A 16,845-nucleotide genomic window follows, 5' to 3' on the forward strand; every position below is an offset into this window, starting at 1 on the left:
TTTGCACTTCAGAGCTTCTTCCTGGAGACAGAGTAGTGTCAGCTCGATTCTTACAGGTCTGGTTTTCACTGCAGTTGAGCCCAGCAGGCACGTCACAGTGAACCAAGCCCTGTGACTCAATATCCTCTGGCACAAAAGCAGCTGATAGACTCATCTTCATCTGCTTCCATGATTTTGTCTGAGGCAGGATCAGCCTGGGCGAGGTATAGGAAGCTGCCAGCCATCTGTGTAGCAAGTGATGTCCATGGATCTCTTTTCTGAGGTGGTTTGCTTCAAAAATGAAACAAAAGCCCTATTTTAGCCCCACCAGTGTCTAAAGTGTCTCCCCCACATCCTGGGCTTCCTTGCACACAGCGGGGTCTTCTGGCAAATGCACTTTGGAGCAGTTCACAGTTGCCACCCAGACAACTGGGAGAATGTCAGCAAATCAGCAGTGACTTAGAAAATGTCAGATGGGGTTCAACTTTTTCACATCATCTTGAAAATCTCAGTGACAGGCGGATGAAGTGGGACAACTGTATGTCAGGGCACTGTGTGGAAAATTTAGCTGATACACTGAGAGAAAGCTCCTCTCTCCCAGCAGCTGTGAAAACAAACCAAAAACGAAAATATCCTGCCAGGGTTCTGAATGATCTCCTGGGGATATTGGCCTCTTTTGAAAGAACATGGATGCTTTCAGGACAGTAGGGCGCCATGTAGCTTGCTTGTTCAGGGGAGATGAGATGCTGTCGGTTGGCAAGATTGAATCCCCCCTTGTTGAGTTCTGTGGAATCCCCCCTTGATGAATACATGTTTCAGGGAGAAGCATCTTCACTTTCAGGGGATGGCTGGGTTGTTGGCAATTCTATACTCCACCCTGCTCACATAGGCCAGCCTTAGAAGAGAGCCACTGCTCATGATTTACTTTTAAACCTTTGTCATAATTGTGATTAAGAAAGTATTTGTGACTGGGCGCGGTGGTTCATTCCTGTAATCCCAGCACTTTGTGAGGCTGAGCTGGGAAGATCACTTGAGCCTAGGAGTTTGTGACCAGCCTTGGCAACATAGTAAGACCTAGTCTCTACCAAAAAATAGAAAAATTAGCCAGGTATGGTAGCACGCACCTGTAGCCCCAGCTACTCAGGAGGCTGAGGCAGGAAAATCACTTGAGCCCAGAAGTTCAAGGCTGCAGGGAGCCATCATTGCACCACCGCACTTCAGCCTAGGTGACAGAGCAAGACTTTGTCTCAAAAAAATAAAAAATAAATTTGATTGATTAGTGGATGGATGATAAGCTTCCAGAGTGCAGGGAGACTGTCCTGTTCACTGTACATCTCCTGTGCCTACAAAGAGCCTCATGGGGAACAGGCACTCAATAAGTTTCTTTTGGGATTGACAAATGATTGAAGGCAAAGAAGATATTCCTGTCTAAAACCCTCTTCCCTGTATAGAAGCAACTCCATTTTGTGATTCCATGAAAGCATGACATAGGGTAACTCGTTCTGGTTTTGTGCCTGGCTGGCTGAGACTGACATCAGGATGCTAACTTCCTGTGGCTTCAGTTTACTCTGAAGTGATGAAGAGTATTAACCTTTCCAGATGCACTAATCCTAATCTTTTGGGCTAGGACACTGGAGAACTTGACATCTCATTCTCCATTGAGGTTTTCAGGTAAGATCTAATATGGGCAGATACTAGGCAGTTACTAGGCATGTGTTGGTCTGTGTTTCCCCTATGAGACAGGGCATCTGAGATCATCTAAGTGGTCTGAGCACCTACAGATAAAAAGCTACAAAGAGTAGAGTCTGGAATGGGGACAGAAAGGAAGGTAGAAAACCATCAAAACCAAAGTTCACCTACTTCACAATTTCCCCAAGGACTAATCAGTAAACATCCACGAACAAAGGCGGAGTATGTGCCTGGGACAAATGGAAATCAACAAATCCATTTCAACGAAAGCCACGGCTAATTGATGCTCATCCACAAATCTCTCGTTAAACATTGGTTCATCATTTGTCACGTCCATCAAGCTTAACTTGGTTTTTTGCACGTCGTTTCTCAGCCCCTTACTTTGCCCCTCACTGCTTAACCATGTCTCATTCTGTTCCATTGCTACAACACTTGGTAGTGTTAAATATGATGGCAGTCACATCCACCTTCATGCATAATTAAGAAATGGATTACATGTTTTGAAAATGACTGCAAAGACTTCCGAGGCTGGAATATTTATCCAAGTCTAGTATTACTTCCTGAGTTTCGTTTCATGGAATATTTATGACAAGCTGTGATGAAATACTGACCCAGGATGTTCTGACTAAGAACAGGTGCCACTGAGGTGCCACATCATTCTGTGGAATTTGCATGGCATTTTATTTGCCAAGAGCCTTTCTCTAATACTGCAGCTTGGCTTGGCATTAAGTTAGCTGCAAAATTTTGTGCTGAGAGTGAAGAAATGAAGCCCAGAAGGGTGAACGGTTTGCCCCACGCTAATGATCTCTCCCTGCCCTTTGATGAGCGTTGGACCTCACACAGCCTGGTCATGCCACTCCCCTGCAAGCCTACTCATTAGCATGAGGGATGATGAACTGAAGGATACATTGCATTTCCTGCCATCTAATATCTCTGTGACATTATAAATAGGGTCACATACTCCTCCTTTCCTTGGACTTAATTCTGATTTCTGAGCATGATAACCAGGGTCTAAGTTAACTGCTCTGCCTTACATAACTCACAGCCTAGCCCTTGCCCCTATCCTCCTGGTTCCTGTTTCCTTGACTCCCTTTGCGTCAAACTCCTGTTTCCCCATTCCTCCTCCAGTCTCAACCCTACACCTGCTTCAGGACTTTGCTGAAGCATCACCTGCTGTAAGAAAACTTTCTGATCCTTGCGATTTCCTGTCCTTTGAACCCACTGCCCACCCGCTCCACATGTGGGTATGGACACCCTCCCTGCCTTTACATAAAAGCCATTTTAGATTTGATCTCAACTCTCCTGGGTCTTTCTGATAAATGAAAGACAATTTGCAAATGCAAACATCAATGCGGATAATAGATAGTCACCAAATTCCAGAGCCATTGTTCCACAGCCAAAGGGCAGCTCTTGCTTAGTAAGGACTTAGATGACTTATCAATAAATGATGACAGATCATTAACAGCACCATTTGGACAGCGCTCTGCATTTTACATGGTGCCTCTGTGGACAGCACTTTTCAAACTTTTCCTCTGTGACATGATGGAGCATATCCCCGGGCCTTGGAGAAATAGTCCCCAAAATCAGGCAAGAAAAAATATTTCTTTTAAAACTTTGTGTGCATTTTTGTCTTCCATGATAAACATCATCATTTACGGTTTCAAAATGTTTTAATGGCCTTACCACTAAATAAACCTGCTATTCCAAAAAGATTCCATGGGCCTGTCATCGCAGTTTAGAAAACACTAGTTTGCCATTTAACTGAATCATGGTCACTGCTCTGTGAAAGAGGTGAGCTGCTTAGGACCAATCCATTGTTATGGGAGAGAAAAGTACCTGCATCTTGATCCACTTCCTTCAGACACTGAATTAGTGATGGAGTTAGAATTCAACTACAGATGTGTTTAACTCCAAACTTCATGTACAAATTTTTTTACCCTTCAAGAAATTTCCAGTTGTGCTATCCTCAGGGTATATTAAAGTATACGATTTTATCCACTACCCACCACCTTGCAGCAATGTAAAGCAAAAACCCACTGCCCAGGCACAGTAGCACCTCATCCCCATGTTGACGTGATCTACCTGAAGCCCAGGACTCAGCTCTTGGATGTGGCCTCTTCTATATCAACATCCAGCATCCATCCTAAAAACCCCAGGGAACCCGTATCAGTATCCCTGGATAGTCATTAACGTAGCTCCCTGAAGCACTTCCTTTCATCATATGTCTGTCCGTCTTTACGAGGCTATGAAGTCCTTGAAGTAAGAGATCATCTTTGATACATCCCAGTCCATATGCCAGACTCAGCTCAGCGTCTGGTATCAAAAATGCTCTTTCATACATACTTATCACTCACTAGTTTCCTAAAAGTGGACAGGAAGGGTTGCAGTAGGTAAAAGAAAGTACAATTTCCCCATCAGCCAAAGCGAAAGAATAACAGCAACAACTATTACATGGCATCACATTGAACCATGCAAGTCTATAGCCTTTCCTCTCAGCTCTATATCATGATAGACCGTGTTCTGGAAGCAATGGTCTGTAGCTTAAATGGGTCAGGTGTATATTTTGATTTTCTCTTACTGCTTGTTGAAGAATATTTTATGGTTTGGTAATTTTGTTTCTTAATATCCAAGATGATTGACCATGGTACCCAGCAGCCCGAAGGAAGACATCTTTAAATGTCATGATTATCCCAAAATATTAGAGCAAGCTTTTTGGAAATTTGATCTTCTCAAAAGTATTACTATAGCTGCATTCCATTGGGTTAAATAAGCGAAATGACGAGGAGGGGTGCACCGCTTACAGACCATGCTGTCGGCTATTACCGCTCTCCTCCCCTCCTGAGAGCCACTGTATTGAAATGTTATGTGTTGCTCACCTTTCCTTATGGTATATTGTAACTTTGCTGAAGATTTCAGTCCTGGATTTTCAGCTGCTAGAAGAAAACTGATTTCCCATCTATTCCCTTTTGAAACAGGTACTGTGTCTAAAGAAACCATTATCCTCTCATTTTTTCATGCTGGTGAAAGTTGCGATTGTCATAGATAACCGAGCACACATTTACATACTCTTCATAGCCAAAAATGGCTTTTGTTATCTAAATGATCTTATAAACAAAACGCAACTACATTTGCTGAATGCATTTGCCTTGAGCATCTCAGGGTAAAAACATAGGTCCTTTATTCTGTTGCAGAGGTCAGAAATTGTAATTAGATAGCGGGCTGTGTTTTCTCTTTTATATATACTCAGGTCAATATTACCAAACTCAGGTCAACATTACCATACTCAGGTCAGTATTACAGTACTCAAGTTAATATTGCCAACTGTTTCCTGTGGGGTGACAAAATGGGTTGGATCATTCCCAAAACTCTTGTTATATGTTTTACATACAGATATATCTTAGGGATACATCTCATAGAAAGGGATGTGGTACCAGAGACAACACAGCTTATCTTAGACAACAGCTTAAATTCACTGACATTACCTCTGTGTCATAATAGACTTGCAAAAAACAGTAGATTTTCAGTTGGATCTGGAGTGATTCAATGATTCCCTCATGCATCTGGAAGAGGCAAGTGAATTCCCAGGACCCCAGATATCTCTGGAGTTCCCAAAATACTGGTTTCTGGAGACAGACATCCCAACACTGCAGAAGGACCCGCGTGCAGTGTAGGTAAACTGAAAATGTCCGATTGTGCCCACTTGCTTTCGAGGACAGAGCGATGCCTGAGAGGCTACATTCGGATTCCCCTGGAGTGCGGCTGTTCCTCTGCTCACTTCTGCCACCTTCACATCGATCTCTGCAGGGGAATGATTTAAGTGGCCATTTAGATAGATTCCCGAGACAGCGCAGCCAGGATATCCACCCGCCATAATCTGCTCATTCTGTATGGATGGACTAGGGCTTTGCTCCGGGAATGCCAATCACATTGCAACCATCAGGAAACGTTCAGACTATCTGATGCTCCGCAGATGCTGGTCTCACATCCAGGGAATGATAGAGGACAGTGCAAAGTTCGACCTGTCTCTTCGTAGTATTTCATTACAGCCCCATTTGAGACAATCGAGGGAAATTAAAAAGAAAAATAAAACAAATAAAGCAGAACAAAAAGGCCCCAGTTGAAATTATCATGAGCATTGACTTGGGTAGAAATGGCATGCAAAGCGTAAGACATCTTAATATTAATAACAGAATCAAAGTTATTTTCATTAAGCACATTTAAACTTTTGCTCTTCATCTTGCTTCCAAAGTAGTAAATCTTCCCATTTTACTTAAAATGTTAGTTAAAAAATATTTTCCATAATTTTTCATAAAATTAAAGATATGCATACTCTATAACCCAGAAATTCCAATTCTAATTCTACATTTTAGAGAGACCCATGTAAAAGTATACATCTTGAATTATAGGAGCAAAAAATTGAAACAGCCTAAGCATTTATTAAGAAGAGAATGAATTTTTCACAAAATGAAATAGTATACCGCATGAAAAGATAAAATAGCACTGCAATGAGATACAACTTCATACTCTCTAGGATGGCTATCATGAAAAAGACAGAAAATGAGAAATGTGTGCAAGAATGTGGGGAAGATAGAACTGTCATACATTGCTTACTAAAAAAAGTAAAATGATGCAACCACTTTGGAAAAAGTTTTAGCATTCCTCAAAATACTTAACACAGAGTCACCATCTGACCCAGCAATTCCACTCCTAGGTATGTACCTAAAAGAAATGAAAACATGTGTCCACACAAAAAACTTATACATTAATGTTAATAGCAGCATTGTTCATAATGGCCAAAAAGTGGAAACCATCCAAATATTCATCAAAGGATGAATGGATAAATTAAATGTTGTATATTCATATGGCAGAATATTATTCAGCAGATTGGTAGAGGCTACAGCATGGTTGAACCTTGAAAAAATTTTGTTAAATTAAAGAAGAAGTCAGACACAAAAGGCCAAATAATGCATATGTCCATTTATTTGAACTGTTCGCAATACACATAACGACACAGAAAAAAAAGTAGATGAGTGGCTGGTAGCTTATGATTTGCTGGAGAAAAGGGATAGTGAGAGTAATTGTTGCTGGGTGCCTGTTTTCTTTTTGGGAGTAATGAAGATGTCCTAAAATTAGATTGTGGTGATGGTTGCGTAACCTTATGCATACACTAAAAGTATATATATTTTTAAAAGTATATATATATCTGCCATTAAAAGTAATGGCAAAAACCATAATTGCTTTTGCACCAGCCCAATACTTTAAATGGGTGAGTTGTATGGTACGTGAATTGTATCTCAATAAAGCTGTTTTCTTTTTAAGTTACAAAATTAAAAAATGAAGTAGAGGCAAAGTTAGCAACATGACTAATTCCCACAACACAATGTTGAATAAGAAAAAAAGAATGCATGTAATATTAATCCAATTATATAAAGTTTAAGTATATACCAAACAATACTACACATGCATTAAGGATCTACATACATATGTTATTAAGGAGGGGCCCAAGGATTTGGGAAGGAGAATATATTCCAGGAGCATCCCACAAGGTTTTCCATTGTATTCATGATATTTTATTTCTTAAGTCCAGTTGGGGATACAAGATGTTCATTATAATATGCTTTATGTCTTTTTAATATGTTGAGCTATTTCATAACCAAATAATAATCACCAAGAAGTACATGTATCCAGAAGGATCTGTTGAATTTTATTAAGGCTTGCTTTGCCCTGTTATTAACTTTTACTTTTATTCAGGTTTACGCTGAGTTGTAAAATGAAAGAAAAGTTACAGCTCCTGTGATTTTTGGTTGCAACCTTAACATCCCACTATAAGACAGAGAGGAAAGTAGCAAACATAATTCCACGCTTGGCCCATAAAATATCAACCTTGAAGCTATTGTCACTATTCCCCTGTTGAGAATGGTTACTTAAAAATTCCTGTCTGATGCAGTCTTTTCTAAAATCCAAATATTGAGTCTCAAAAAAAAACCCTAATACATGGTTAGCTTGTGGACCACTAGGATCATTGTGGTCCCTTCTTGCCCATTGATTTGTCCGAATCCCCTGCTCTTCATGGCCTTGAGAGTGTTGAAATATTTGTTCTGTCTTAAACTATCGTACAATCACTTCATCATTTCTGTTCTAACCACATTTCCACTTTTGTAGATTACCTTACATTTCATATCTGAAATCCAAGGATAATATTGACATTTTTATGGGTACTATCATCCATTAAGCAATGTAATGAGTATGCTTTGTCTACATTAAGATAAGTCAACATAAATCTATACATGTGCTGGATCTAAGACCAGATCTGCAGAATTTATAAACAACCTCCTGCATCCATCTTCTAGGAAACCAAAATCTTGGCCAATTTGCTAACTTTTATAAATATGTTTTATCATCAAAGTATTTTAAGCCTGTTTTTCTGCACTTTTTTCCTAATTTTCTGGCATACAGAAAGGCATCTTCAGGAAGTCAAACCTAATAAAATACATTCTATATTGTTAAACTGAATGTGTGAGTCTATTCTATGTAGCTCTTGTCTCTTCTTTTTTGGGTCAAGTATTCAACATTTTAACTGGCCTGATAGAATTTGATCTTCACAGTCTTGGTGGTTTTTATCTGGAATTTATGTTCTAAGACTGTGGACATCTTGCCTGGATAACACAGAGAGAATGTCTAGGTCTTTTTTAGAATTACAGAAACTACAAGTGCGATGAAAGAGCTTTCTCTTTGGTTTGAAGGGCATTTGTAACCACTTACCCAGAGTTGAACTCATAAACACATCTGCATAACTGGGGTCGTTAAAATAATAAATGTTCACCAGAAAAATGCTTCACAATTGTTTGACTTCTGATTATTGGAAAAATCAAACAGAAGCTACCTAGACCCTTGTTGTAGAAATGCTGTTCAAATTACTTCATTTAATACTAGCTACCTCAAGAGCCTGATAATAATGGTTTTTGCTCCTTTGTTTTTCTTGATCCAACTAATCCCTCAATTTCATAAAGAAACAGGAGCATATTAAAGCGATCGTGCCCCGTATACAAATAATTTGTCACTGTTTCCATAATGAGGGAATCTTCTTCCAATAAGGTTAGTCAGTCAATTGTTTTCTCTTTAATAAAATATTTATGTTATCAAGTCTAAAATGCCCTCAGTATTGCAATATTTAAAGGAATTTCAAAGTGAGTAATTGCCAATGAGTGCCATGTAGGTTATTTTCCTTTAGCAATTACCTATCCCGTAAAACTCTCAAAAGCAAGAATCTCATCCTTCTCCCTCCCCTCCTTATCTTCTTGCTTCAAATCTCTCCTCTCATTATGAGGAGTGAGGATGGAATCCATCTTGGGCATTGGTGAATTTTCTAGTTCATACCTTACCTGTCTTACTGCAATGGCATCCAAGGTTCTGGCCTCACCTCCAGTTCCCAGACCCTCAAACCACCCTGCCTACTCTAAGCAGAATTGACTTCCAGACGCACAGATCTCACGTTGTCAGCATGAGGACCCTTTAGTACCTTTGGTTCCAGCTCCCTCAGTGACAGGCAAGGCATTTCCCCAGCCTTACCCGGCCTCTCCTTCATTTAATAACTGTACCCTTCAGCTACTCAGATCCACCAGAGTGGCTTCAAGATAATTCATGTATGTATTCTGGGTTTTGTTTTTGTTTGTTTTTTGTTTTTTGTTGGTTTTTTTTTTTTCTTTGTTGAGGGGATACCTTTTTTTTTTTTTTTTTTTAGAAATGGGATCTCACAGTTTTGCTGAGTCTGGTCTTGAACTCCTGGCCTCAAGTGATCCCTCTCCTGAGCCTCCCCAGCTGCTGAGATTCCAGGCATGCCATCACACCTGGCTTACATTCTGTTGTATGCTGAATTCTGCTCCCTCCCCCAAAAATGTTCATATCTAATCCCCAGAAGTTGGAATGCATTGCTCTCCATGTTAAAAGAGACTTAGCAGGGTTGATTAAGAATCTGGAGATGGGGAGATTTTCTGGGATTATCCAGATGCCCTCAAGGTGATCACAGGGTTGTTGAGAGAGGCACAAGGGTCAGAGAGAGAGAGGTGGTGTGATGACAAAAGCAGAGAGTAAGTAGGAGATGTGACAATAGAAGTTCAGAGAGAGCTGAATATGCTGCTGGCTTTGAAGACAGAGAAAGGGGCCATGAGCCAAGGAAACCAGGCCTCCTCTGGAAGCAGGAAATGGCAATAAAATGGAATTTACCTTTGATTCCCCCAAAAGAATTTCATCAGGAACATTTTCTTGCTGTTAAATTGGGTTGCTAATTGATAAACTGTTCATGGATGATCATGACTTAAATATGTCACCTTTCACAGATATAATAATAACAACAATAGCTATGTATGATGTCATAGCAACATTGCAAGGTAAGTTTTATCCCAGATTAGAAATAGTAAAGTGGAGGCTCAAAAAGGATAAGAAAATTGCCCAAGTGATAGTGTGTGTTGGAGCAAAGGTCTTAATTTTGGTTTACTTGAGTCTAGGGTGTTCACCTTTCAGAAAGACCACGCTGCCTCTGTGGCTTACTGATGCTGTGGGTGTTTATTCCAGCCACCACTTACTTTAGCAAGCTTTTCCTAGCACCCCCAGATGGATTTCTCCACCCGCTCCGTTCAGCAGCTGCTATGCCTAGTACAGTACTTCTGTTAGGCACTCCCAGTATTTTATTGCTGTAATAGCTACAATCAATTCCTTCACCTCATTCTTCAAGGCTGAGACAGCATTTATTTTTTTCTTTATATTCCCTAGCCTCTAATTCAGTACCTGCAATGCCATAAGCAGACTAAAATGTGTAATAGAAGAAAAATGAATGAACGATAGAACATTTTACATTTTTGCAAAGTGTCATCCAAAAGCATGACCTATATGACATTCATTTTTTAAGGGAACCTGGAGAATCAACAATCTTTCTCTATCCCTTTCTGTAATCCAAAGTAAACTTAAAGTAAATTGAACACAAATGGAAAATTCTACAGAACGAGCACACAGAGATGCTAACGTATTGCCACCAATCTCTGTCATCTGTGTCTGGGACTCTGAGATCACAAGCATGTGATCAAAATAAACAAAACTCAGAAAAAGATTTTTTTTACATCGGCCTTTTTAAAATTGAGGTATAATTTACATACAGTGAGATGCTCAGATCTTAAATGTGTTCTTCAATAAGTTTTGATGAATGCAAATCAAGACAGAATACTTCTCCAGTCCCAGAAACTCCTTCCTGCCCCTTTCCAGCCATTTCCACATCCTCTTGCAAAATAATCACTGATTTGATTTTTATCACCATGGATTACTCGTCTATGGCAGACTTTCATTTAAATTGAATCATATAGTGTCTCCTTTTTGCATCTGGTCTCTCTCTGCGAGATATCATTGAGATTCAACTATGGTTGCGTGTATTCATAGCTCATGCTCTTTATTGCTGAGTTGGATTTGGTTTTATAAACACACCACAGTTTATGTTTACATTCTTCTGCTGATAGACACATCTGCGTGGTTTCCAGGTTCTGGCTTGTATGAATAAACGTGCTAATGAACACTCTTGTCCAAGGCCTTTTGAAGATATATGTCCAAGGCCTTTTGAGTTCATTTATCTTGGATATATACCTAGGAGTGGAATTGCTGGCAAATGTTGTAAACACCTGTCTGCATTTTTAACAGATGAGGTATATACTTTTAAATTTTCAAATGTTAAATAGATATATAAGTGATGAAAACTGTACTGTGAATGTTAGAACATCATCATAGTAGATTTACTTACCACGTTTCTAGGGTCACTTTCCCTTGAAGCAGAGGCTGAGACAGGAATTCTTATGCAAGGGGTGAATTGAGGGAGTGCCCCAGCAGGAACATATTAGGCAGGAAGGGAAGCAAGTGAGGCAGGGAATAGTTAAGTAAAGAGGTGGTTTCAGGTGAATTTCAGCCTTATTCTCATCCCACAGAAAGTTCTAGAGCATCTCATCTCAGGTAAGAGATCCAGGCCTTTGTATCTAAACATCAGTCAATCATTTGTTGAGGACAGCCCTGCTCCAGGGCTGTGTGGTTTGCAAGTAGGAAGTAGCCTCCCAGGTACCTCTGGGATGAAGAGGCTCCTGGAGAGTTGGGGGTGGGCGGAGGTCAAGAGAAAGTCCCTGGAGAGGAGAACAGCTGTCAGCCATTAACAGCCAGCACACAGCAGTGGGTGCATGGGAAGCACCCGCCTGGTGAAAGGGTCTGAGTGGCCTCCAACCACGTCGACTGTACCAGCTCAGCCACTAGGAGACATAAATTCTCTTCATATCACAGTTTACCTGCATATGTCCAAGGTAGAACAATCCATGCAAAGAAATGCTCTCAGACTTCACGTGGCAAGGTTCACCCTTCAGGGCTCAGATCCAGTGACTCCAGTAGACAGTTAGATATTTGCCCAGGCTTAAGATAAGACTAAAACGTGCATGACTTCTCAGTGAGTTAAAAACTCAGCAGTAGCTGCCACCATTGAACGTCTGCCTGGTGACTTTGCACCGCAGAGACAACGCAAGCGGAGATCCTCCAGCACTGACCTGATTCCCTGTAGCGGCTTCTTACCCTGTATCCTGGCAGGTCAGTCACTACCGAATACAGAGATGTGCAGGCAAGGTAGGCAGATGAGGAAGCACGTGACAAAAGGAAAATTTGTGTACCTAAGAAGTCTCATTTTGTAGTAGTAAAAGTGACCCCCTTCTCCGTGACCCTGGTCTTTGGAGCAAGCAATGTCTTTCTTTAAGGAAAATTTTAATGCTAAATTGACAAAAAAAAAAAAAAAATGCAGACAAACCAGCAATGGTGGAGGGAGAAACAGGCAAGAGCCTTGGAATCTACCAGATGATCTTTTGACATAGTAGCTTTGCTTTCTGATGTGTTAATTGGAGAGCACATTAACCACTTGCCGAAAAAGAGAAGTGTCACTACAACATCAAATGCTTCCATAGCAACTCAGTGTCAAGATGTCTTTCCATGACCCCCGCAGCACTTGGCACGAACAAAGCCCCATTCCAGCTTCGTGGTCTGGACTCCACTGTTCTGAAGGGTCTTATTCACAGCAGTACAAGGAGCTATTGTTCCACTTCGAAGAAAGAAGATGGTGGTGGAAAGGAGAGCTGTTATTGCAAACTCATCATACTTTATTATTTCCATCAAAGGAAGAGAGGAAGTCCTCAGGCAGGCTTAGCTGAAATATTACAGGGGCTAAGAGGTGAACGTGAAAAACCTTTCATTTTAAGCGTGCAGCAGCTGCTGTGTACACTCAAAATATTGTGAGGAGGAACTTGCCCAAGAACAACCATGAAATTGAGCAACATTTATTAATCTCTGGTTATTTCTCCGTGGTTGTTCAGAAGCAAGTGGCTACAAGTTAATATTTAGGATCGTTCAAGGGGAATTGCCTCATATGTTGCAATTCCTCCCTAGTTTCCCCCAAAGAATAAAAGCACAAGAAAAATCCAGGATATTCATATACTGATAGAGAACGAGTTTCAAGAACTCTTAACTCTTTAAATTTTGACCAGTCTCAAACTACTATGACATTGATTTTGGCTATAAAAGCTATTCAATCCATTTGAAAACAGGTTCAAAGAATGTTTATGTCAGTAGCTAAACTGAGGTGAAAACAGGAAGAAATACTGAAAGTTCACTATTTCTCACATAATGCTCAGAAAAGAGAGTAAAACTGTTTGTGGCTGCTGGAAAATACAGGGTAAGATGATAAGAAATGCTTCCGTTGGCTGACCCATTGAAAAACCTGTTAAGGCTGACTTTTTGTTTATAGTTATTTATCACTGATATCAGGCTTCCATATCCCTGGCCCTGAATATCCATCCAAGATGAATCACAGCATGCAACAGAAATATTATTACATTTCTAACTCAACAGTAGCCACATGTTATGTAATTAAAGCCCAAATAGATTCTTCAGTGTGTCATTGTCAGTTTACTATCGGTAGTTAACCTATTGCAACAAAAGAAATCCATTTTGTTGTAAGTGACATTTTGAAAGAGAAATTGACTTTGAAAACAGATTTATTTAGCCTGCTAGAGCTTATCTTCAAGAACTTTGAACTCCCAAAACAAATTAGTTTAAGAATATAAACCACGGAGGATAGATGCATGTTAACATCCTCAGAGTCAAAAAACTATAAGCCTCTTCAAAACCTGAGTGAAAGATAAGTAGGCAAAAACACAAAAACACAGTTTTGGTGGTCCTGGCACATCACAAGCTAAAGCTAGATTTTCTCAGCAACCAAAAATAATAGGCATATCAATATAATAATGGTTACAACAATATTTGTCTCTTCAGAATAATGTGAGATGATGCAAGAAGCAAAACCACTACTCAGTTCAAATATTCATTGTATTGTGCCTTTACTGTTTACAGTTCAGGGCTCAAGTTTTTAAAAATGAATATAGAAATATAAACACAAAGTGATATTTTTAAAAAGCTCTGTGCTGAAAGATTAATGATGATAGAGGTGTTTTCACCTGGAAAAGTGAAGCTAGAAAAATGCCCTCCTAGCCACACTTGGATATTTGAAGCAATATTACAAAGAAGACACCGCGTGAATTTCCTCTATATTTGCAAAGGAACAAACAAAGAGAAAATGTGAAAGTAGAGTTTGGGTAGAAATTATGCATATACTTTTCAATTTCAACAACTAAGGTGGGCTATCAAGGAAGACTGTGGGATTCTAGAGATCTTCGAAGATGGCTAGATAGAAATCAAGCTGGATAGAAAACCATTTGAACCATCTTCCTTGAGTTCTGCTAAATACAAAAAACATAAGAGAATTTTTGTGTTTGCCTTTACGTTAGTAGCCCCAGTGTGTGGTTTAGGGGAACCTAACTTCGTGAGCAGATCTCCCTCTTCCATTCCTTTTCATCACAAAGACAGAAATGGGAAGTTTAAAAGATTACTGAAATAGTTAAGACATTTTTGCAATCGCAAAGAGGTATTCACATTTACTGTTCGAACTAAAATTATCATTGCAATGAATCAAATATAACCAAGAAAAATAACAATACCAACAAATGAAGGCAGTGTGAAGCCACTCAACACTGTGGTACTGGATTAATCATGTTGCTCTTTGAGAATTTAAAGCTTTTAATCATGTAGTGTTGCCTTCTTTGGTTAAAATTCGTGGGCACTTTACATGTTTATTTGGGCCCCAGAGCCCCTTCATTGCTCACTAAGTACAATGAAAACCAGTTCAGAAAAAAGAAGAAAAATTAATGTTAAACTGAATAAAGGAGCTGAAAAGGTCAAATTGTGTTCCTAGGGTCAAAGAATATGCCCACAGGTGGAAAAAAACATGGAAATCAAAATTAAATACAGAGCTATGCCCACAAATTTGTGGAAGTAGTGAAATTGTCTGCAAATTGAGTTTCCAATGGTTCTGCATTACAAATCCATAATATGCATAAGTATATTATGAATACATGTCAATGTATCCATAAGTAATGTATCCATAAATATATACATAAATGTATGTATAAGCCAGAATTTTATTTTTTTCTTGTAATCTAAACATCTTGAATTACCTATTCAATTATCTCTTCTCACGACCGTGCAGGGTAGGCTGCCTCAGAGACTCGTTGTCCACCCTGGACATAGAAACCTACCAGCAGGTATTAAAATGTTGCTATTTCGTAAGCACCCATTTTGTAGTTGAAAAGAAAGTTAACAGAGTCATAATAAAGAAAATATTCTGTTTATTTAATCCTGATTTCAGTGCATCACAAATTAGTTTTAAAAGAAGGTTGATGCTATAATTTTACAAGTCACTTATTAATAAACACTAGGATATAGGAATGCTCCAGGAAATGGAGTTAGAAACACCAAATTCTGGGTATTCTTAAATGTTAAGGTCCACAAAGAACTCATTTGGTAGAAGAAGGGCATAATGTTCTAAGGAAATATTCTACAAGAACTACTCTGCAAGCCTATCCCATACAATCATCAGAAGTGGAAGGTCCAGGAACGAAGCCAAGGTCCATGAAGCTTATATAGGGTTTCACCCACCGTGCCAAGACCCGGTGATACGAAGAGTCAGGGACTTTCTCAGCAGGCTTTATCATTCTCACTGCTTGCAAAGCAGAGAAAATCCTTCGATTGGCTCTGTTGCGGCCCTGGCTGGGTTTCCAGGTATCTTAGCTTTTCTTTATTTCATACTCATTTACTGGGTTTCCAAATCTACTCAGCCTGAGAGTGCAAATTTCATTCTTTCCATTCATTGCTCCCCACAATTTTAACCTCTCCCTTTTCCAGACGAAAAGTCTCAGTAAAAAAAAACAGCTACTGAATGTGCAGCATTTGTCAGATGCCACTAGTCTACTCACTTCAGGTCGGGGGGCTGTGTTGGCTCTGTGTCTCTCAAAAGGAAATAAGTCAGTGGGGGCAGGTTGTGGGTCGGTGCCCAGCATAGCACCAGGTGACCACACATGCTCCTCTACCTCCAACTTATTAATGATCTCAAGCACTTCACACCATTTCTGCCCTTAAGCTTAGTTGAAGAATCAAAGATGAGTCTGAAGTTGGTAGTGGAAGTAGCAAACAAGGAAGGAGAGAAGGCCCTGAAATCACCTATCTCAGAAACTGCCAAGATTCTCACCTAAGGAGGATGGTTGTGTGCATGTAAGAAAGAAGCTGGTTTAACATTTAGACTATTTTCAGTGGTTGGCTTGGTTTTGCACACACATTCACACACACATACACGTACGTTCATGCACACACCACAGCATACATTTATAAGCCAAAGGCCTTCTAAAATAAGTCAGTTGGGAATCGTGATGGAGGTGTGAATAATAGAAGAAAAAATGATTATGCATCCCGGGCAATCCAAAAGGTCCCTGTTCATTTGAAAATGTTTTAAGATGTCAGGGCTGAAAGGCACCATGTTCTTTGAATAAATGAATTGGTCTCCTGGCATTGTGTCTATGGAAGCTATAGTTATTACTACTCAAACAGCTGACTTTTTGTTTTAATTATGCAATAAAAACTGGAAAAATGTTTGGGGTCAACTTTCTATTTTAGTGACTGCCCTTGTCAGTCGATGCTGTGAAAATTGACCACGCATTTGTTTTGGAAAAAGTAATTTATTCAAAATATATTCCTGCATTTAGCTCTTTCCAAATAAAAGAAAGCATG

At 39.7% G+C, this 16,845-nt stretch overlaps 1 long non-coding RNA gene across 2 annotated transcripts in view; it reads right to left on the reverse strand.

Moving 5' to 3' along the window:
* Positions 1-4,799: 4,799 nt before the first annotated feature.
* Positions 4,800-16,845, reverse strand: part of LOC103891586 (uncharacterized) — a 134,878-nt gene continuing 122,832 nt past the window's right edge. The window contains exons 8-9 of one of the 2 annotated variants that reach the window (XR_010141479.1): positions 11,450-12,772; positions 4,800-5,466 (exon numbers count right to left, since the gene is read on the reverse strand). This is a non-coding gene — a long non-coding RNA (uncharacterized LOC103891586). The remainder of the gene's footprint in view (positions 5,467-11,449; positions 12,773-16,845) is intronic. The other variant, XR_010141478.1, reaches the window with a different exon arrangement.

Source organism: Pongo abelii, chromosome 8, assembly GCF_028885655.2.
Source record: "Pongo abelii isolate AG06213 chromosome 8, NHGRI_mPonAbe1-v2.0_pri, whole genome shotgun sequence".
In the NCBI taxonomy this organism is placed as follows: Eukaryota; Metazoa; Chordata; class Mammalia; order Primates; family Hominidae; genus Pongo; species Pongo abelii.